This window comes from Condylostylus longicornis, unplaced genomic scaffold (assembly GCF_029603195.1).
Source record: "Condylostylus longicornis isolate FDR11 unplaced genomic scaffold, ASM2960319v2 ptg000106l, whole genome shotgun sequence".
NCBI classification, from domain to species: Eukaryota; Metazoa; Arthropoda; class Insecta; order Diptera; family Dolichopodidae; genus Condylostylus; species Condylostylus longicornis.
This window is the reverse complement of record NW_026578074.1, coordinates 1,380,001-1,402,586: the sequence shown is the minus strand read 5'-3', so window position 1 is coordinate 1,402,586 and position 22,586 is coordinate 1,380,001.

Genomic DNA, 22,586 nt, shown 5'->3' with positions numbered 1-22,586 from the left:
TTTTTTGTGATCAGTGGGAATGCACAGATTCTGCCGATATATGATAATAGGTTGTAGCAAAAATATTTTTGGAGATATTTGAAAAAATCTTTTGCAAAACTTTAAACGCGTTTTCTGGCTAAACTAGAAGAGATAGAGCGATTCTACGTGTTTTTGGTGATCACTGGGAATGCACAGATTCTGCCGATATATGATAATAGGTTGTAGCAAAAATATTTTTGGAGATATTTGAAAAAATCTTTTGCAAAACTTTAAACGCGTTTTCTGGCTAAACTGGAAGAGATAGAGCGATTCTACGTGTTTTTTGTGATCACTGGGAATGCACAGATTCTGCCGATATATGATAATAGATTGTAGCAAAAATATTTTTGGAGATATTTGAAAAAATCTTTTGCAAAACTTTAAACGCGTTTTCTGGCTAAACTAGAAGAGATAGAGCGATTCTACGTGTTTTTTGTGATCACTGGGAATGCACAGATTCTGCCGATATATGATAATAGGTTGTAGCAAAAATATTTTTGGAGATATTTGAAAAAATCTTTTGCAAAACTTTAAACGCGTTTTCTGGCTAAACTAGAAGAGATAGAGCGATTCTACGTGTTTTTTGTGATCACTGGGAATGCACAGATTCTGCCGATATATGATAATAGGTTGTAGCAAAAATATTTTTGGAGATATTTGAAAAAATCTTTTGCAAAACTTTAAACGCGTTTTCTGGCTAAACTAGAAGAGATAGAGCGATTCTACGTATTTTTTGTGATCACTGGAAATGCACAGATTTGTCGATATATGATAATAGGTTGTAGCAAAAATATTTTTGGAGATATTTGAAAAAAATTTTGCAAAACTTTAAACGCGTTTTCTGGCTAAACTAGAAGAGATAGAGCAATTCTACGTGTTTTTTGTGATCAGTGGGAATGCACAGATTCTGCCGATATATGATAATAGGTTGTAGCAAAAATATTTTTGGAGATATTTGAAAAAATCTTTTGCAAAACTTTAAACGCGTTTTCTGGCTAAACTAGAAGAGATAGAGCGATTCTACGTGTTTTTGTGATCACTGGAAATGCACAGATTCTGCCGGTATATGATAATAGGTTGTAGCAAAAATATTTTTGGAGATATTTGAAAAAATCTTTTGCAAAACTTTAAACGCGTTTTCTGGCTAAACTAGAAGAGATAGAGCGATTCTACGTGTTTTTTGTGATCACTGGAAATGCACAGATTCTGCCGGTATATGATAATAGGTTGTAGCAAAAATATTTTTGGAGATATTTGAAAAAATCTTTTGCAAAACTTTAAACGCGTTTTCTGGCTAAACTAGAAGAGATAGAGCGATTCTACGTGTTTTTTGTGATCACTGGGAACGCACAGATTCTGCCGATATATGATAATAGGTTGTAGCAAAAATATTTTTGGAGATATTTGAAAAAATCTTTTGCCAAACTTTAAATGCGTTTTCTGGCTAAACTAGAAGAGATAGAGCGATTCTACGTGTTTTTGGTGATCACTGGGAATGCACAGATTCTGCCGATATATGATAATAGGTTGTAGCAAAAATATTTTTGGAGATATTTGAAAAAATCTTTTGCAAAACTTTAAATGCGTTTTCTGGCTAAACTAGAAGAGATAGAGCGATTCTACGTGTTTTTGGTGATCACTGGGAATGCACAGATTCTGCCGATATATGATAATAGGTTGTAGCACAAATATTTTTGGAGATATTTGAAAAAATCTTTTGCAAAACTTTAAACGCGTTTTCTGGCTAAACTAGAAGAGAGAGCGATTTTACGTGTTTTTTATGATCACTGGGAATGCACAGATTCTGCCGATATATGATAATAGGTTGTAGCAAAAATATTTTTGGAGATATTTGAAAAAATCTTTTGCCAAACTTTAAATGCGTTTTCTGGCTAAACTAGAAGAGATAGAGCGATTCTACGTGTTTTTGGTGATCACTGGGAATGCACAGATTCTGGCGATATATGATAATAGGTTGTAGCAAAAATATTTTTGGAGATATTTGAAAAAATCTTTTGCAAAACTTTAAACGCGTTTTCTGGCTAAACTAGAAGAGATAGAGCGATTCTACGTGTTTTTTGTGATCACTGGGAACGCACAGATTCTGCCGATATATGATAATAGGTTGTAGCAAAAATATTTTTGGAGATATTTGAAAAAATCTTTTGCAAAACTTTAAACGCGTTTTCTGGCTAAACTAGAAGAGATAGAGCGATTCTACGTGTTTTTTGTGATCACTGGAAATGCACAGATTCTGCCGGTATATGATAATAGGTTGTAGCAAAAATATTTTTGGAGATATTTGAAAAAATCTTTTGCAAAACTTTAAATGCGTTTTCTGGCTAAACTAGAAGAGATAGAGCGATTCTACGTGTTTTTGGTGATCACTGGGAATGCACAGATTCTGCCGATATATGATAATAGGTTGTAGCAAAAATATTTTTGGAGATATTTGAAAAAATCTTTTGCAAAACTTTAAACGCGTTTTCTGGCTAAACTAGAAGAGATAGAGCGATTCTACGTGTTTTTTGTGATCACTGGGAACGCACAGATTCTGCCGATATATGATAATAGGTTGTAGCAAAAATATTTTTGGAGATATTTGAAAAAATCTTTTGCAAAACTTTAAATGCGTTTTCTGGCTAAACTAGAAGAGATAGAGCGATTCTACGTGTTTTTGGTGATCACTGGGAATGCACAGATTCTGCCGATATATGATAATAGGTTGTAGCAAAAATATTTTTGGAGATATTTGAAAAAATCTTTTGCAAAACTTTAAACGCGTTTTCTGGCTAAACTAGAAGAGATAGAGCGATTTTACGTGTTTTTTATGATCACTGGGAATGCACAGATTCTGCCGATATATGATAATAGGTTGTAGCAAAAATATTTTTGGAGATATTTGAAAAAATCTTTTGCAAAACTTTAAACGCGTTTTCTGGCTAAACTAGAAGAGATAGAGCGATTCTACGTGTTTTTGGTGATCACTGGGAATGCACAGATTCTGCCGATATATGATAATAGGTTGTAGCAAAAATATTTTTGGAGATATTTGAAAAAATCTTTTGCAAAACTTTAAACGCGTTTTCTGGCTAAACTAGAAGAGATAGAGCGATTCTACGTGTTTTTTGTGATCACTGGGAACGCACAGATTCTGCCGATATATGATAATAGGTTGTAGCAAAAATATTTTTGGAGATATTTGAAAAAATCTTTTGCAAAACTTTAAATGCTTTTTCTGGCTAAACTAGAAGAGATAGAGCGATTCTACGTGTTTTTTGTGATCACTGGAAATGCACAGATTCTGCCGATATATGATAATAGGTTGTAGCAAAAATATTTTTGGAGATATTTGAAAAAATCTTTTGCAAAACTTTAAACGCGTTTTCTGGCTAAACTAGAAGAGATAGAGCGATTCTACGTGTTTTTGTGATCACTGGAAATGCACAGATTCTGCCGGTATATGATAATAGGTTGTAGCAAAAATATTTTTGGAGATATTTGAAAAAATCTTTTGCAAAATTTTAAATGCTTTTTCTGGCTAAACTAGAAGAGATAGAGCGATTCTACGTGTTTTTTGTGATCACTGGAAATGCACAGATTCTGCCGGTATATGATAATAGGTTGTAGCAAAAATATTTTTGGAGATATTTGAAAAAATCTTTTGCAAAACTTTAAACGCGTTTTCTGGCTAAACTAGAAGAGATAGAGCGATTCTACGTGTTTTTGGTGATCACTGGGAATGCACAGATTCTGCCGATATATGATAATAGGTTGTAGCAAAAATATTTTTGGAGATATTTGAAAAAATCTTTTGCAAAACTTTAAACGCGTTTTCTGGCTAAACTGGAAGAGATAGAGCGATTCTACGTGTTTTTTGTGATCACTGGGAACGCACAGATTCTGCCGATATATGATAATAGATTGTAGCAAAAATATTTTTGGAGATATTTGAAAAAATCTTTTGCAAAACTTTAAACGCGTTTTTTGGCTAAACTAGAAGAGATAGAGCGATTCTACGTGTTTTTTGTGATCACTGGGAATGCACAGATTCTGCCGATATATGATAATAGGTTGTAGCAAAAATATTTTTGGAGATATTTGAAAAAATCTTTTGCAAAACTTTAAACGCGTTTTCTGGCTAAACTAGAAGAGATAGAGCGATTCTACGTGTTTTTGGTGATCACTGGGAATGCACAGATTCTGCCGATATATGATAATAGGTTGTAGCAAAAATATTTTTGGAGATATTTGAAAAAATCTTTTGCAAAACTTTAAACGCGTTTTCTGGCTAAACTGGAAGAGATAGAGCGATTCTACGTGTTTTTTGTGATCACTGGGAACGCACAGATTCTGCCGATATATGATAATAGATTGTAGCAAAAATATTTTTGGAGATATTTGAAAAAATCTTTTGCAAAACTTTAAACGCGTTTTTTGGCTAAACTAGAAGAGATAGAGCGATTCTACGTGTTTTTTGTGATCACTGGGAATGCACAGATTCTGCCGATATATGATAATAGGTTGTAGCAAAAATATTTTTGGAGATATTTGAAAAAATCTTTTGCAAAACTTTAAACGCGTTTTCTGGCTAAACTAGAAGAGATAGAGCGATTCTACGTGTTTTTTGTGATCACTGGAAATGCACAGATTCTGCCGGTATATGATAATAGGTTGTAGCAAAAATATTTTTGGAGATATTTGAAAAAATCTTTTGCAAAACTTTAAACGCGTTTTCTGGCTAAACTAGAAGAGATAGAGCGATTCTACGTGTTTTTGGTGATCACTGGGAATGCACAGATTCTGCCGATATATGATAATAGGTTGTAGCAAAAATATTTTTGGAGATATTTGAAAAAATCTTTTGCAAAACTTTAAACGCGTTTTCTGGCTAAACTGGAAGAGATAGAGCGATTCTACGTGTTTTTTGTGATCACTGGGAACGCACAGATTCTGCCGATATATGATAATAGATTGTAGCAAAAATATTTTTGGAGATATTTGAAAAAATCTTTTGCAAAACTTTAAACGCGTTTTTTGGCTAAACTAGAAGAGATAGAGCGATTCTACGTGTTTTTTGTGATCACTGGGAATGCACAGATTCTGCCGATATATGATAATAGGTTGTAGCAAAAATATTTTTGGAGATATTTGAAAAAATCTTTTGCAAAACTTTAAACGCGTTTTCTGGCTAAACTAGAAGAGATAGAGCGATTCTACGTGTTTTTTGTGATCACTGGGAATGCACAGATTCTGCCGATATATGATAATAGGTTGAGATAGAGCGATTCTACGTGTTTTTTGTGATGACTGGGAATGCACAGATTCTGCCGATATATGATAATAGATTGTAGCAAAAATATTTTTGGAGATATTTGAAAAAATCTTTTGCAAAACTTTAAACGCATTTTCTGGCTAAACTAGAAGAGATAGAGCGATTCTACGTGTTTTTGTGATCACTGGGAATGCACAGATTCTGCCGATATATGATAATAGGTTGTAGCAAAAATATTTTTGGAGATATTTGAAAAAATCTTTTGCAAAACTTTAAACGCGTTTTCTGGCTAAACTAGAAGAGATAGAGCGATATTTGAAAAAATCTTTTGCAAAACTTTAAATGCGTTTTGTGGCTAAACTAGAAGAGATAGAGCGATTCTACGTGTTTTTGGTGATCACCGGGAATGCACAGATTCTGCCGATATATGATAATAGGTTGTAGCAAAAATATTTTTGGAGATATTTGAAAAAATCTTTTGCAAAACTTTAAACGCGTTTTCTGGCTAAACTAGAAGAGATAGAGCGATTCTACGTGTTTTTGGTGATCACTGGAAATGCACAGATTCTGCCGATATATGATAATAGGTTGTAGCAAAAATATTTTTGGAGATATTTAAAAAAATCTTTTGCAAAACTTTAAACGCGTTTTCTGGCTAAACTAGAAGAGATAGAGCGATTCTACGTGTTTTTTGTGATCACTGGAAATGCACAGATTCTGCCGGTATATGATAATAGGTTGTAGCAAAAATATTTTTGGAGATATTTGAAAAATCTTTTGCAAAACTTTAAATGCGTTTTCTGGCTAAACTAGAAGAGATAGAGCGATTCTACGTGTTTTTGGTGATCACTGGGAATGCACAGATTCTGCCGATGTATGATAATAGATTGTAGCAAAAATATTTTTGGAGATATTTGAAAAAATCTTTTGCAAAACTTTAAACGCGTTTTCTGGCTAAACTAGAAGAGATAGAGCGATTCTACGTGTTTTTTGTGATCACTGGGAATGCACAGATTCTGCCGATATATGATAATAGGTTGTAGCAAAAATATTTTTGGAGATATTTGAAAAAATCTTTTGCAAAACTTTAAACGCGTTTTCTGGCTAAACTAGAAGAGATAGAGCGATTCTACGTGTTTTTTGTGATCACTGGGAATGCACAGATTCTGCCGATATATGATAATAGGTTGTAGCAAAAATATTTTTGGAGATATTTGAAAAAATCTTTTGCAAAACTTTAAACGCGTTTTCTGGCTAAACTAGAAGAGATAGAGCGATTCTACGTATTTTTTGTGATCACTGGAAATGCACAGATTTGTCGATATATGATAATAGGTTGTAGCAAAAATATTTTTGGAGATATTTGAAAAAAATTTTGCAAAACTTTAAACGCGTTTTCTGGCTAAACTAGAAGAGATAGAGCAATTCTACGTGTTTTTTGTGATCAGTGGGAATGCACAGATTCTGCCGATATATGATAATAGGTTGTAGCAAAAATATTTTTGGAGATATTTGAAAAAATCTTTTGCAAAACTTTAAACGCGTTTTCTGGCTAAACTAGAAGAGATAGAGCGATTCTACGTGTTTTTGGTGATCACTGGGAATGCACAGATTCTGCCGATATATGATAATAGGTTGTAGCAAAAATATTTTTGGAGATATTTGAAAAAATCTTTTGCAAAACTTTAAACGCGTTTTCTGGCTAAACTGGAAGAGATAGAGCGATTCTACGTGTTTTTTGTGATGACTGGGAATGCACAGATTCTGCCGATATATGATAATAGATTGTAGCAAAAATATTTTTGGAGATATTTGAAAAAATCTTTTGCAAAACTTTAAACGCGTTTTCTGGCTAAACTAGAAGAGATAGAGCGATTCTACGTGTTTTTTGTGATCACTGGGAATGCACAGATTCTGCCGATATATGATAATAGGTTGTAGCAAAAATATTTTTGGAGATATTTGAAAAAATCTTTTGCAAAACTTTAAACGCGTTTTCTGGCTAAACTAGAAGAGATAGAGCGATTCTACGTGTTTTTTGTGATCACTGGGAATGCACAGATTCTGCCGATATATGATAATAGGTTGTAGCAAAAATATTTTTGGAGATATTTGAAAAAATCTTTTGCAAAACTTTAAACGCGTTTTCTGGCTAAACTAGAAGAGATAGAGCGATTCTACGTATTTTTTGTGATCACTGGAAATGCACAGATTTGTCGATATATGATAATAGGTTGTAGCAAAAATATTTTTGGAGATATTTGAAAAAATCTTTTGCAAAACTTTAAATGCGTTTTGTGGCTAAACTAGAAGAGATAGAGCGATTCTACGTGTTTTTGGTGATCACCGGGAATGCACAGATTCTGCCGATATATGATAATAGGTTGTAGCAAAAATATTTTTGGAGATATTTGAAAAAATCTTTTGCAAAACTTTAAACGCGTTTTCTGGCTAAACTAGAAGAGATAGAGCGATTCTACGTGTTTTTGGTGATCACTGGAAATGCACAGATTCTGCCGATATATGATAATAGGTTGTAGCAAAAATATTTTTGGAGATATTTAAAAAAATCTTTTGCAAAACTTTAAACGCGTTTTCTGGCTAAACTAGAAGAGATAGAGCGATTCTACATGTTTTTTGTGATCACTGGAAATGCACAGATTCTGCCGGTATATGATAATAGGTTGTAGCAAAAATATTTTTGGAGATATTTGAAAAAATCTTTTGCAAAACTTTAAACGCGTTTTCTGGCTAAACTAGAAGAGATAGAGCGATTCTACGTGTTTTTGGTGATCACTGGAAATGCACAGATTCTGCCGATATATGATAATAGGTTGTAGCAAAAATATTTTTGGAGATATTTAAAAAAATCTTTTGCAAAACTTTAAACGCGTTTTCTGGCTAAACTAGAAGAGATAGAGCGATTCTACGTGTTTTTTGTGATCACTGGGAATGCACAGATTCCGCCGATATATGATAATAGGTTGTAGCAAAAATATTTTTGGAGATATTTGAAAAAATCTTTTGCAAAACTTTAAACGCGTTTTCTGGCTAAACTAGAAAAGATAGAGCGATTCTACGTGTTTTTGGTGATCACTGGAAATGCACAGATTCTGCCGATATATGATAATAGGTTGTAGCAAAAATATTTTTGGAGATATTTAAAAAAATCTTTTGCAAAACTTTAAACGCGTTTTCTGGCTAAACTAGAAGAGATAGAGCGATTCTACGTGTTTTTTTGTGATCACTGGGAATGCACAGATTCTGCCGATATATGATAATAGGTTGTAGCAAAAATATTTTTGGAGATATTTGAAAAAATCTTTTGCAAAACTTTAAACACGTTTTCTGGCTAAACTAGAAGAGATAGAGCGATTCTACGTGTTTTTTGTGATCACTGGGAATGCACAGATTCTGCCGATATATGATAATAGGTTGTAGCAAAAATATTTTTGGAGATATTTGAAAAAATCTTTTGCAAAACTTTAAACGCGTTTTCTGGCTAAACTAGAAGAGATAGAGCGATTCTACGTGTTTTTTGTGATCACTGGGAATGCACAGATTCCGCCGATATATGATAATAGGTTGTAGCAAAAATATTTTTGGAGATATTTAAAAAAATCTTTTGCAAAACTTTAAACGCGTTTTCTGGCTAAACTAGAAGAGATAGAGCGATTCTACGTGTTTTTGGTGATCACTGGAAATGCACAGATTCTGCCGATATATGATAATAGGTTGTAGCAAAAATATTTTTGGAGATATTTAAAAAAATCTTTTGCAAAACTTTAAACGCGTTTTCTGGCTAAACTAGAAGAGATAGAGCGATTCTACGTGTTTTTTGTGATCACTGGGAATGCACAGATTCCGCCGATATATGATAATAGGTTGTAGCAAAAATATTTTTGGAGATATTTGAAAAAATCTTTTGCAAAACTTTAAACGCGTTTTCTGGCTAAACTAGAAAAGATAGAGCGATTCTACGTGTTTTTGGTGATCACTGGAAATGCACAGATTCTGCCGATATATGATAATAGGTTGTAGCAAAAATATTTTTGGAGATATTTAAAAAAATCTTTTGCAAAACTTTAAACGCGTTTTCTGGCTAAACTAGAAGAGATAGAGCGATTCTACGTGTTTTTTTGTGATCACTGGGAATGCACAGATTCTGCCGATATATGATAATAGGTTGTAGCAAAAATATTTTTGGAGATATTTGAAAAAATCTTTTGCAAAACTTTAAACACGTTTTCTGGCTAAACTAGAAGAGATAGAGCGATTCTACGTGTTTTTTGTGATCACTGGGAATGCACAGATTCTGCCGATATATGATAATAGGTTGTAGCAAAAATATTTTTGGAGATATTTGAAAAAATCTTTTGCAAAACTTTAAACGCGTTTTCTGGCTAAACTAGAAGAGATAGAGCGATTCTACGTATTTTTTGTGATCACTGGAAATGCACAGATTTGTCGATATATGATAATAGGTTGTAGCAAAAATATTTTTGGAGATATTTGAAAAAATCTTTTGCAAAACTTTAAATGCGTTTTGTGGCTAAACAAGAAGAGATAGAGCGATTCTACGTGTTTTTGGTGATCACCGGGAATGCACAGATTCTGCCGATATATGATAATAGGTTGTAGCAAAAATATTTTTGGAGATATTTGAAAAAATCTTTTGCAAAACTTTAAACGCGTTTTCTGGCTAAACTAGAAGAGATAGAGCGATTCTACGTGTTTTTGGTGATCACTGGAAATGCACAGATTCTGCCGATATATGATAATAGGTTGTAGCAAAAATATTTTTGGAGATATTTAAAAAAATCTTTTGCAAAACTTTAAACGCGTTTTCTGGCTAAACTAGAAGAGATAGAGCGATTCTACATGTTTTTTGTGATCACTGGAAATGCACAGATTCTGCCGGTATATGATAATAGGTTGTAGCAAAAATATTTTTGGAGATATTTGAAAAATCTTTTGCAAAACTTTAAATGCGTTTTCTGGCTAAACTAGAAGAGATAGAGCGATTCTACGTGTTTTTTGTGATCACTGGGAATGCACAGATTCTGCCGATATATGATAATAGATTGTAGCAAAAATATTTTTGGAGATATTTAAAAAAATCTTTTGCAAAACTTTAAACGCGTTTTCTGGCTAAACTAGAAGAGATAGAGCGATTCTACATGTTTTTTGTGATCACTGGAAATGCACAGATTCTGCCGGTATATGATAATAGGTTGTAGCAAAAATATTTTTGGAGATATTTGAAAAAATCTTTTGCAAAACTTTAAACGCGTTTTCTGGCTAAACTAGAAGAGATAGAGCGATTCTACATGTTTTTTGTGATCACTGGAAATGCACAGATTCTGCCGATATATGATAATAGGTTGTAGCAAAAATATTTTTGGAGATATTTAAAAAAATCTTTTGCAAAACTTTAAACGCGTTTTCTGGCTAAACTAGAAGAGATAGAGCGATTCTACATGTTTTTTGTGATCACTGGAAATGCACAGATTCTGCCGGTATATGATAATAGGTTGTAGCAAAAATATTTTTGGAGATATTTGAAAAAATCTTTTGCAAAACTTTAAACGCGTTTTCTGGCTAAACTAGAAGAGATAGAGCGATTTTACGTGTTTTTTATGATCACTGGGAATGCACAGATTCTGCCGATATATGATAATAGGTTGTAGCAAAAATATTTTTGGAGATATTTGAAAAAATCTTTTGCCAAACTTTAAATGCGTTTTCTGGCTAAACTAGAAGAGATAGAGCAATTCTACGTGTTTTTTGTGATCAGTGGGAATGCACAGATTCTGCCGATATATGATAATAGGTTGTAGCAAAAATATTTTTGGAGATATTTGAAAAAATCTTTTGCAAAACTTTAAACGCGTTTTCTGGCTAAACTGGAAGAGATAGAGCGATTCTACGTGTTTTTTGTGATCACTGGGAATGCACAGATTCTGCCGATATATGATAATAGATTGTAGCAAAAATATTTTTGGAGATATTTGAAAAAATCTTTTGCAAAACTTTAAACGCGTTTTCTGGCTAAACTAGAAGAGATAGAGCGATTCTACGTGCTTTTGGTGATCACTGGGAATGCACAGATTCTGCCGATATATGATAATAGGTTGTAGCAAAAATATTTTTGGAGATATTTGAAAAAATCTTTTGCAAAACTTTAAACGCGTTTTCTGGCTAAACTGGAAGAGATAGAGCGATTCTACGTGTTTTTTGTGATCACTGGGAATGCACAGATTCTGCCGATATATGATAATAGATTGTAGCAAAAATATTTTTGGAGATATTTGAAAAAATCTTTTGCAAAACTTTAAACGCGTTTTCTGGCTAAACTAGAAGAGATAGAGCGATTCTACGTGTTTTTTGTGATCACTGGGAATGCACAGATTCTGCCGATATATGATAATAGGTTGTAGCAAAAATATTTTTGGAGATATTTGAAAAAATCTTTTGCAAAACTTTAAACGCGTTTTCTGGCTAAACTAGAAGAGATAGAGCGATTTTACGTGTTTTTTATGATCACTGGGAATGCACAGATTCTGCCGATATATGATAATAGGTTGTAGCAAAAATATTTTTGGAGATATTTGAAAAAATCTTTTGCCAAACTTTAAATGCGTTTTCTGGCTAAACTAGAAGAGATAGAGCGATTCTACGTGTTTTTTGTGATCACTGGGAACGCACAGATTCTGCCGATATATGATAATAGGTTGTAGCAAAAATATTTTTGGAGATATTTGAAAAAATCTTTTGCAAAACTTTAAATGCGTTTTCTGGCTAAACTAGAAGAGATAGAGCGATTCTACGTGTTTTTGGTGATCACTGGGAATGCACAGATTCTGCCGATATATGATAATAGGTTGTAGCAAAAATATTTTTGGAGATATTTGAAAAAATCTTTTGCAAAACCTTAAACGCGTTTTCTGGCTAAACTAGAAGAGATAGAGCGATTCTACGTGTTTTTGGTGATCACTGGGAATGCACAGATTCTGCCGATATATGATAATAGGTTGTAGCAAAAATATTTTTGGAGATATTTGAAAAAATCTTTTGCAAAACTTTAAACGCGTTTTCTGGCTAAACTAGAAGAGATAGAGCGATTTTACGTGTTTTTTATGATCACTGGGAATGCACAGATTCTGCCGATATATGATAATAGGTTGTAGCAAAAATATTTTTGGAGATATTTGAAAAAATCTTTTGCCAAACTTTAAATGTGTTTTCTGGCTAAACTAGAAGAGATAGAGCGATTCTACGTGTTTTTGATGATCACTGGGAATGCACAGATTCTGGCGATATATGATAATAGGTTGTAGCAAAAATATTTTTGGAGATATTTGAAAAAATCTTTTGCAAAACTTTAAACGCGTTTTCTGGCTAAACTAGAAGAGATAGAGCGATTCTACATGTTTTTTGTGATCACTGGAAATGCACAGATTCTGCCGGTATATGATAATAGGTTGTAGCAAAAATATTTTTGGAGATATTTGAAAAAATCTTTTGCCAAACTTTAAATGTGTTTTCTGGCTAAACTAGAAGAGATAGAGCGATTCTACGTGTTTTTTGTGATCACTGGGAACGCACAGATTCTGCCGATATATGATAATAGGTTGTAGCAAAAATATTTTTGGAGATATTTGAAAAAATCTTTTGCAAAACTTTAAACGCGTTTTCTGGCTAAACTAGAAGAGATAGAGCGATTCTACATGTTTTTTGTGATCACTGGAAATGCACAGATTCTGCCGGTATATGATAATAGGTTGTAGCAAAAATATTTTTGGAGATATTTGAAAAAATCTTTTGCAAAACTTTAAACGCGTTTTCTGGCTAAACTAGAAGAGATAGAGCGATTCTACGTGTTTTTTGTGATCACTGGAAATGCACAGATTCTGCCGATATATGATAATAGGTTGTAGCAAAAATATTTTTGGAGATATTTAAAAAAATCTTTTGCAAAACTTTAAACGCGTTTTCTGGCTAAACTAGAAGAGATAGAGCGATTCTACATGTTTTTTGTGATCACTGGAAATGCACAGATTCTGCCGGTATATGATAATAGGTTGTAGCAAAAATATTTTTGGAGATATTTGAAAAATCTTTTGCAAAACTTTAAATGCGTTTTCTGGCTAAACTAGAAGAGATAGAGCGATTCTACGTGTTTTTTGTGATCACTGGGAATGCACAGATTCTGCCGATATATGATAATAGATTGTAGCAAAAATATTTTTGGAGATATTTAAAAAAATCTTTTGCAAAACTTTAAACGCGTTTTCTGGCTAAACTAGAAGAGATAGAGCGATTCTACATGTTTTTTGTGATCACTGGAAATGCACAGATTCTGCCGGTATATGATAATAGGTTGTAGCAAAAATATTTTTGGAGATATTTGAAAAAATCTTTTGCAAAACTTTAAACGCGTTTTCTGGCTAAACTAGAAGAGATAGAGCGATTCTACATGTTTTTTGTGATCACTGGAAATGCACAGATTCTGCCGATATATGATAATAGGTTGTAGCAAAAATATTTTTGGAGATATTTAAAAAAATCTTTTGCAAAACTTTAAACGCGTTTTCTGGCTAAACTAGAAGAGATAGAGCGATTCTACATGTTTTTTGTGATCACTGGAAATGCACAGATTCTGCCGGTATATGATAATAGGTTGTAGCAAAAATATTTTTGGAGATATTTGAAAAAATCTTTTGCAAAACTTTAAACGCGTTTTCTGGCTAAACTAGAAGAGATAGAGCGATTTTACGTGTTTTTTATGATCACTGGGAATGCACAGATTCTGCCGATATATGATAATAGGTTGTAGCAAAAATATTTTTGGAGATATTTGAAAAAATCTTTTGCCAAACTTTAAATGCGTTTTCTGGCTAAACTAGAAGAGATAGAGCAATTCTACGTGTTTTTTGTGATCAGTGGGAATGCACAGATTCTGCCGATATATGATAATAGGTTGTAGCAAAAATATTTTTGGAGATATTTGAAAAAATCTTTTGCAAAACTTTAAACGCGTTTTCTGGCTAAACTGGAAGAGATAGAGCGATTCTACGTGTTTTTTGTGATCACTGGGAATGCACAGATTCTGCCGATATATGATAATAGATTGTAGCAAAAATATTTTTGGAGATATTTGAAAAAATCTTTTGCAAAACTTTAAACGCGTTTTCTGGCTAAACTAGAAGAGATAGAGCGATTCTACGTGCTTTTGGTGATCACTGGGAATGCACAGATTCTGCCGATATATGATAATAGGTTGTAGCAAAAATATTTTTGGAGATATTTGAAAAAATCTTTTGCAAAACTTTAAACGCGTTTTCTGGCTAAACTGGAAGAGATAGAGCGATTCTACGTGTTTTTTGTGATCACTGGGAATGCACAGATTCTGCCGATATATGATAATAGATTGTAGCAAAAATATTTTTGGAGATATTTGAAAAAATCTTTTGCAAAACTTTAAACGCGTTTTCTGGCTAAACTAGAAGAGATAGAGCGATTCTACGTGTTTTTTGTGATCACTGGGAATGCACAGATTCTGCCGATATATGATAATAGGTTGTAGCAAAAATATTTTTGGAGATATTTGAAAAAATCTTTTGCAAAACTTTAAACGCGTTTTCTGGCTAAACTAGAAGAGATAGAGCGATTTTACGTGTTTTTTATGATCACTGGGAATGCACAGATTCTGCCGATATATGATAATAGGTTGTAGCAAAAATATTTTTGGAGATATTTGAAAAAATCTTTTGCCAAACTTTAAATGCGTTTTCTGGCTAAACTAGAAGAGATAGAGCGATTCTACGTGTTTTTTGTGATCACTGGGAACGCACAGATTCTGCCGATATATGATAATAGGTTGTAGCAAAAATATTTTTGGAGATATTTGAAAAAATCTTTTGCAAAACTTTAAATGCGTTTTCTGGCTAAACTAGAAGAGATAGAGCGATTCTACGTGTTTTTGGTGATCACTGGGAATGCACAGATTCTGCCGATATATGATAATAGGTTGTAGCAAAAATATTTTTGGAGATATTTGAAAAAATCTTTTGCAAAACCTTAAACGCGTTTTCTGGCTAAACTAGAAGAGATAGAGCGATTCTACGTGTTTTTGTGATCACTGGAAATGCACAGATTCTGCCGGTATATGATAATAGGTTGTAGCAAAAATATTTTTGGAGATATTTGAAAAAATCTTTTGCAAAACTTTAAACGCGTTTTCTGGCTAAACTAGAAGAGATAGAGCGATTCTACGTGTTTTTTGTGATCACTGGAAATGCACAGATTCTGCCGGTATATTATAATAGGTTGTAGCAAAAATATTTTTGGAGATATTTGAAAAAATCTTTTGCAAAACTTTAAACGCGTTTTCTGGCTAAACTAGAAGAGATAGAGCGATTCTACGTGTTTTTTGTGATCACTGGGAACGCACAGATTCTGCCGATATATGATAATAGGTTGTAGCAAAAATATTTTTGGAGATATTTGAAAAAATCTTTTGCCAAACTTTAAATGCGTTTTCTGGCTAAACTAGAAGAGATAGAGCGATTCTACGTGTTTTTGGTGATCACTGGGAATGCACAGATTCTGCCGATATATGATAATAGGTTGTAGCAAAAATATTTTTGGAGATATTTGAAAAAATCTTTTGCAAAACTTTAAATGCGTTTTCTGGCTAAACTAGAAGAGATAGAGCGATTCTACGTGTTTTTGGTGATCACTGGGAATGCACAGATTCTGCCGATATATGATAATAGGTTGTAGCAAAAATATTTTTGGAGATATTTGAAAAAATCTTTTGCAAAACTTTAAACGCGTTTTCTGGCTAAACTAGAAGAGATAGAGCGATTTTACGTGTTTTTTATGATCACTGGGAATGCACAGATTCTGCCGATATATGATAATAGGTTGTAGCAAAAATATTTTTGGAGATATTTGAAAAAATCTTTTGCCAAACTTTAAATGTGTTTTCTGGCTAAACTAGAAGAGATAGAGCGATTCTACGTGTTTTTGGTGATCACTGGGAATGCACAGATTCTGGCGATATATGATAATAGGTTGTAGCAAAAATATTTTTGGAGATATTTGAAAAAATCTTTTGCAAAACTTTAAACGCGTTTTCTGGCTAAACTAGAAGAGATAGAGCGATTCTACGTGTTTTTTGTGATCACTGGGAACGCACAGATTCTGCCGATATATGATAATAGGTTGTAGCAAAAATATTTTTGGAGATATTTGAAAAAATCTTTTGCAAAACTTTAAACGCGTTTTCTGGCTAAACTAGAAGAGATAGAGCGATTCTACGTGTTTTTGGTGATCACTGGAAATGCACAGATTCTGCCGATATATGATAATAGGTTGTAGCAAAAATATTTTTGGAGATATTTGAAAAAATCTTTTGCAAAACTTTAAACGCGTTTTCTGGCTAAACTAGAAGAGATAGAGCGATTCTACGTGTTTTTGTGATCACTGGAAATGCACAGATTCTGCCGGTATATGATAATAGGTTGTAGCAAAAATATTTTTGGAGATATTTGAAAAAATCTTTTGCAAAATTTTAAATGCTTTTTCTGGCTAAACTAGAAGAGATAGAGCGATTCTACGTGTTTTTTGTGATCACTGGAAATGCACAGATTCTGCCGGTATATGATAATAGGTCGTAGCAAAAATATTTTTGGAGATATTTGAAAAAATCTTTTGCAAAACTTTAAATGCGTTTTCTGGCTAAACTAGAAGAGATAGAGCGATTCTACGTGTTTTTGGTGATCACTGGGAATGCACAGATTCTGCCGATGTATGATAATAGGTTGTAGCAAAAATATTTTTGGAGATATTTGAAAAAAATTTTGCAAAACTTTAAACGCGTTTTCTGGCTAAACTAGAAGAGATAGAGCAATTCTACGTGTTTTTTGTGATCAGTGGGAATGCACAGATTCTGCCGATATATGATAATAGGTTGTAGCAAAAATATTTTTGGAGATATTTGAAAAAATCTTTTGCAAAACTTTAAACGCGTTTTCTGGCTAAACTAGAAGAGATAGAGCGATTCTACGTGTTTTTGGTGATCACTGGGAATGCACAGATTCTGCCGATATATGATAATAGGTTGTAGCAAAAATATTTTTGGAGATATTTGAAAAAATCTTTTGCAAAACTTTAAACGCGTTTTCTGGCTAAACTGGATGAGATAGAGCGATTCTACGTGTTTTTTGTGATCACTGGAAATGCACAGATTTGTCGATATATGATAATAGGTTGTAGCAAAAATATTTTTGGAGATATTTGAAAAAATCTTTTGCAAAACTTTAAATGCGTTTTGTGGCTAAACAAGAAGAGATAGAGCGATTCTACGTGTTTTTGGTGATCACCGGGAATGCACAGATTTGTCGATATATGATAATAGGTTGTAGCAAAAATATTTTTGGAGATATTTGAAAAAATCTTTTGCAAAACTTTAAACGCGTTTTCTGGCTAAACTAGAAGAGATAGAGCGATTCTACGTGTTTTTGGTGATCACTGGAAATGCACAGATTCTGCCGATATATGATAATAGGTTGTAGCAAAAATATTTTTGGAGATATTTAAAAAAATCTTTTGCAAAACTTTAAACGCGTTTTCTGGCTAAACTAGAAGAGATAGAGCGATTCTACATGTTTTTTGTGATCACTGGAAATGCACAGATTCTGCCGGTATATGATAATAGGTTGTAGCAAAAATATTTTTGGAGATATTTGAAAAATCTTTTGCAAAACTTTAAATGCGTTTTCTGGCTAAACTAGAAGAGATAGAGCGATTCTACGTGTTTTTTGTGATCACTGGGAATGCACAGATTCTGCCGATATATGATAATAGATTGTAGCAAAAATATTTTTGGAGATATTTAAAAAAATCTTTTGCAAAACTTTAAACGCGTTTTCTGGCTAAACTAGAAGAGATAGAGCGATTCTACATGTTTTTTGTGATCACTGGAAATGCACAGATTCTGCCGGTATATGATAATAGGTTGTAGCAAAAATATTTTTGGAGATATTTGAAAAAATCTTTTGCAAAACTTTAAACGCGTTTTCTGGCTAAACTAGAAGAGATAGAGCGATTCTACATGTTTTTTGTGATCACTGGAAATGCACAGATTCTGCCGATATATGATAATAGGTTGTAGCAAAAATATTTTTGGAGATATTTAAAAAAATCTTTTGCAAAACTTTAAACGCGTTTTCTGGCTAAACTAGAAGAGATAGAGCGATTCTACATGTTTTTTGTGATCACTGGAAATGCACAGATTCTGCCGGTATATGATAATAGGTTGTAGCAAAAATATTTTTGGAGATATTTGAAAAAATCTTTTGCAAAACTTTAAACGCGTTTTCTGGCTAAACTAGAAGAGATAGAGCGATTTTACGTGTTTTTTATGATCACTGGGAATGCACAGATTCTGCCGATATATGATAATAGGTTGTAGCAAAAATATTTTTGGAGATATTTGAAAAAATCTTTTGCCAAACTTTAAATGCGTTTTCTGGCTAAACTAGAAGAGATAGAGCGATTCTACGTGTTTTTTGTGATCAGTGGGAATGCACAGATTCTGCCGATATATGATAATAGGTTGTAGCAAAAATATTTTTGGAGATATTTGAAAAAATCTTTTGCAAAACTTTAAACGCGTTTTCTGGCTAAACTGGAAGAGATAGAGCGATTCTACGTGTTTTTTGTGATCACTGGGAATGCACAGATTCTGCCGATATATGATAATAGATTGTAGCAAAAATATTTTTGGAGATATTTGAAAAAATCTTTTGCAAAACTTTAAACGCGTTTTCTGGCTAAACTAGAAGAGATAGAGCGATTCTACGTGCTTTTGGTGATCACTGGGAATGCACAGATTCTGCCGATATATGATAATAGGTTGTAGCAAAAATATTTTTGGAGATATTTGAAAAAATCTTTTGCAAAACTTTAAACGCGTTTTCTGGCTAAACTGGAAGAGATAGAGCGATTCTACGTGTTTTTTGTGATCACTGGGAATGCACAGATTCTGCCGATATATGATAATAGATTGTAGCAAAAATATTTTTGGAGATATTTGAAAAAATCTTTTGCAAAACTTTAAACGCGTTTTCTGGCTAAACTAGAAGAGATAGAGCGATTCTACGTGTTTTTTGTGATCACTGGGAATGCACAGATTCTGCCGATATATGATAATAGGTTGTAGCAAAAATATTTTTGGAGATATTTGAAAAAATCTTTTGCAAAACTTTAAACGCGTTTTCTGGCTAAACTAGAAGAGATAGAGCGATTTTACGTGTTTTTTATGATCACTGGGAATGCACAGATTCTGCCGATATATGATAATAGGTTGTAGCAAAAATATTTTTGGAGATATTTGAAAAAATCTTTTGCCAAACTTTAAATGCGTTTTCTGGCTAAACTAGAAGAGATAGAGCGATTCTACGTGTTTTTTGTGATCACTGGGAACGCACAGATTCTGCCGATATATGATAATAGGTTGTAGCAAAAATATTTTTGGAGATATTTGAAAAAATCTTTTGCAAAACTTTAAATGCGTTTTCTGGCTAAACTAGAAGAGATAGAGCGATTCTACGTGTTTTTGGTGATCACTGGGAATGCACAGATTCTGCCGATATATGATAATAGGTTGTAGCAAAAATATTTTTGGAGATATTTGAAAAAATCTTTTGCAAAACCTTAAACGCGTTTTCTGGCTAAACTAGAAGAGATAGAGCGATTCTACGTGTTTTTGTGATCACTGGAAATGCACAGATTCTGCCGGTATATGATAATAGGTTGTAGCAAAAATATTTTTGGAGATATTTGAAAAAATCTTTTGCAAAACTTTAAACGCGTTTTCTGGCTAAACTAGAAGAGATAGAGCGATTCTACGTGTTTTTTGTGATCACTGGAAATGCACAGATTCTGCCGGTATATTATAATAGGTTGTAGCAAAAATATTTTTGGAGATATTTGAAAAAATCTTTTGCAAAACTTTAAACGCGTTTTCTGGCTAAACTAGAAGAGATAGAGCGATTCTACGTGTTTTTTGTGATCACTGGGAACGCACAGATTCTGCCGATATATGATAATAGGTTGTAGCAAAAATATTTTTGGAGATATTTGAAAAAATCTTTTGCCAAACTTTAAATGCGTTTTCTGGCTAAACTAGAAGAGATAGAGCGATTCTACGTGTTTTTGGTGATCACTGGGAATGCACAGATTCTGCCGATATATGATAATAGGTTGTAGCAAAAATATTTTTGGAGATATTTGAAAAAATCTTTTGCAAAACTTTAAATGCGTTTTCTGGCTAAACTAGAAGAGATAGAGCGATTCTACGTGTTTTTGGTGATCACTGGGAATGCACAGATTCTGCCGATATATGATAATAGGTTGTAGCAAAAATATTTTTGGAGATATTTGAAAAAATCTTTTGCAAAACTTTAAACGCGTTTTCTGGCTAAACTAGAAGAGATAGAGCGATTTTACGTGTTTTTTATGATCACTGGGAATGCACAGATTCTGCCGATATATGATAATAGGTTGTAGCAAAAATATTTTTGGAGATATTTGAAAAAATCTTTTGCCAAACTTTAAATGCGTTTTCTGGCTAAACTAGAAGAGATAGAGCGATTCTACGTGTTTTTGGTGATCACTGGGAATGCACAGATTCTGGCGATATATGATAATAGGTTGTAGCAAAAATATTTTTGGAGATATTTGAAAAAATTTTTTGCAAAACTTTAAACGCGTTTTCTGGCTAAACTAGAAGAGATAGAGCGATTCTACGTGTTTTTTGTGATCACTGGGAACGCACAGATTCTGCCGATATATGATAATAGGTTGTAGCAAAAATATTTTTGGAGATATTTGAAAAAATCTTTTGCAAAACTTTAAACGCGTTTTCTGGCTAAACTAGAAGAGATAGAGCGATTCTACGTGTTTTTGGTGATCACTGGAAATGCACAGATTCTGCCGATATATGATAATAGGTTGTAGCAAAAATATTTTTGGAGATATTTGAAAAAATCTTTTGCAAAACTTTAAACGCGTTTTCTGGCTAAACTAGAAGAGATAGAGCGATTCTACGTGTTTTTGTGATCACTGGAAATGCACAGATTCTGCCGGTATATGATAATAGGTTGTAGCAAAAATATTTTTGGAGATATTTGAAAAAATCTTTTGCAAAATTTTAAATGCTTTTTCTGGCTAAACTAGAAGAGATAGAGCGATTCTACGTGTTTTTTGTGATCACTGGAAATGCACAGATTCTGCCGGTATATGATAATAGGTCGTAGCAAAAATATTTTTGGAGATATTTGAAAAAATCTTTTGCAAAACTTTAAATGCGTTTTCTGGCTAAACTAGAAGAGATAGAGCGATTCTACGTGTTTTTGGTGATCACTGGGAATGCACAGATTCTGCCGATGTATGATAATAGGTTGTAGCAAAAATATTTTTGGAGATATTTGAAAAAAATTTTGCAAAACTTTAAACGCGTTTTCTGGCTAAACTAGAAGAGATAGAGCAATTCTACGTGTTTTTTGTGATCAGTGGGAATGCACAGATTCTGCCGATATATGATAATAGGTTGTAGCAAAAATATTTTTGGAGATATTTGAAAAAATCTTTTGCAAAACTTTAAACGCGTTTTCTGGCTAAACTAGAAGAGATAGAGCGATTCTACGTGTTTTTGGTGATCACTGGGAATGCACAGATTCTGCCGATATATGATAATAGGTTGTAGCAAAAATATTTTTGGAGATATTTGAAAAAATCTTTTGCAAAACTTTAAACGCGTTTTCTGGCTAAACTGGATGAGATAGAGCGATTCTACGTGTTTTTTGTGATCACTGGGAATGCACAGATTCTGCCGATATATGATAATAGATTGTAGCAAAAATATTTTTGGAGATATTTGAAAAAATCTTTTGCAAAACTTTAAACGCGTTTTCTGGCTAAACTAGAAGAGATAGAGCGATTCTACGTGTTTTTTGTGATCACTGGGAATGCACAGATTCTGCCGATATATGATAATAGGTTGTAGCAAAAATATTTTTGGAGATAATTGAAAAAATCTTTTGCAAAACTTTAAACGCGTTTTCTGGCTAAACTAGAAGAGATAGAGCGATTCTACGTGTTTTTTGTGATCACTGGGAATGCACAGATTCTGCCGATATATGATAATAGGTTGTAGCAAAAATATTTTTGGAGATATTTGAAAAAATCTTTTGCAAAACTTTAAACGCGTTTTCTG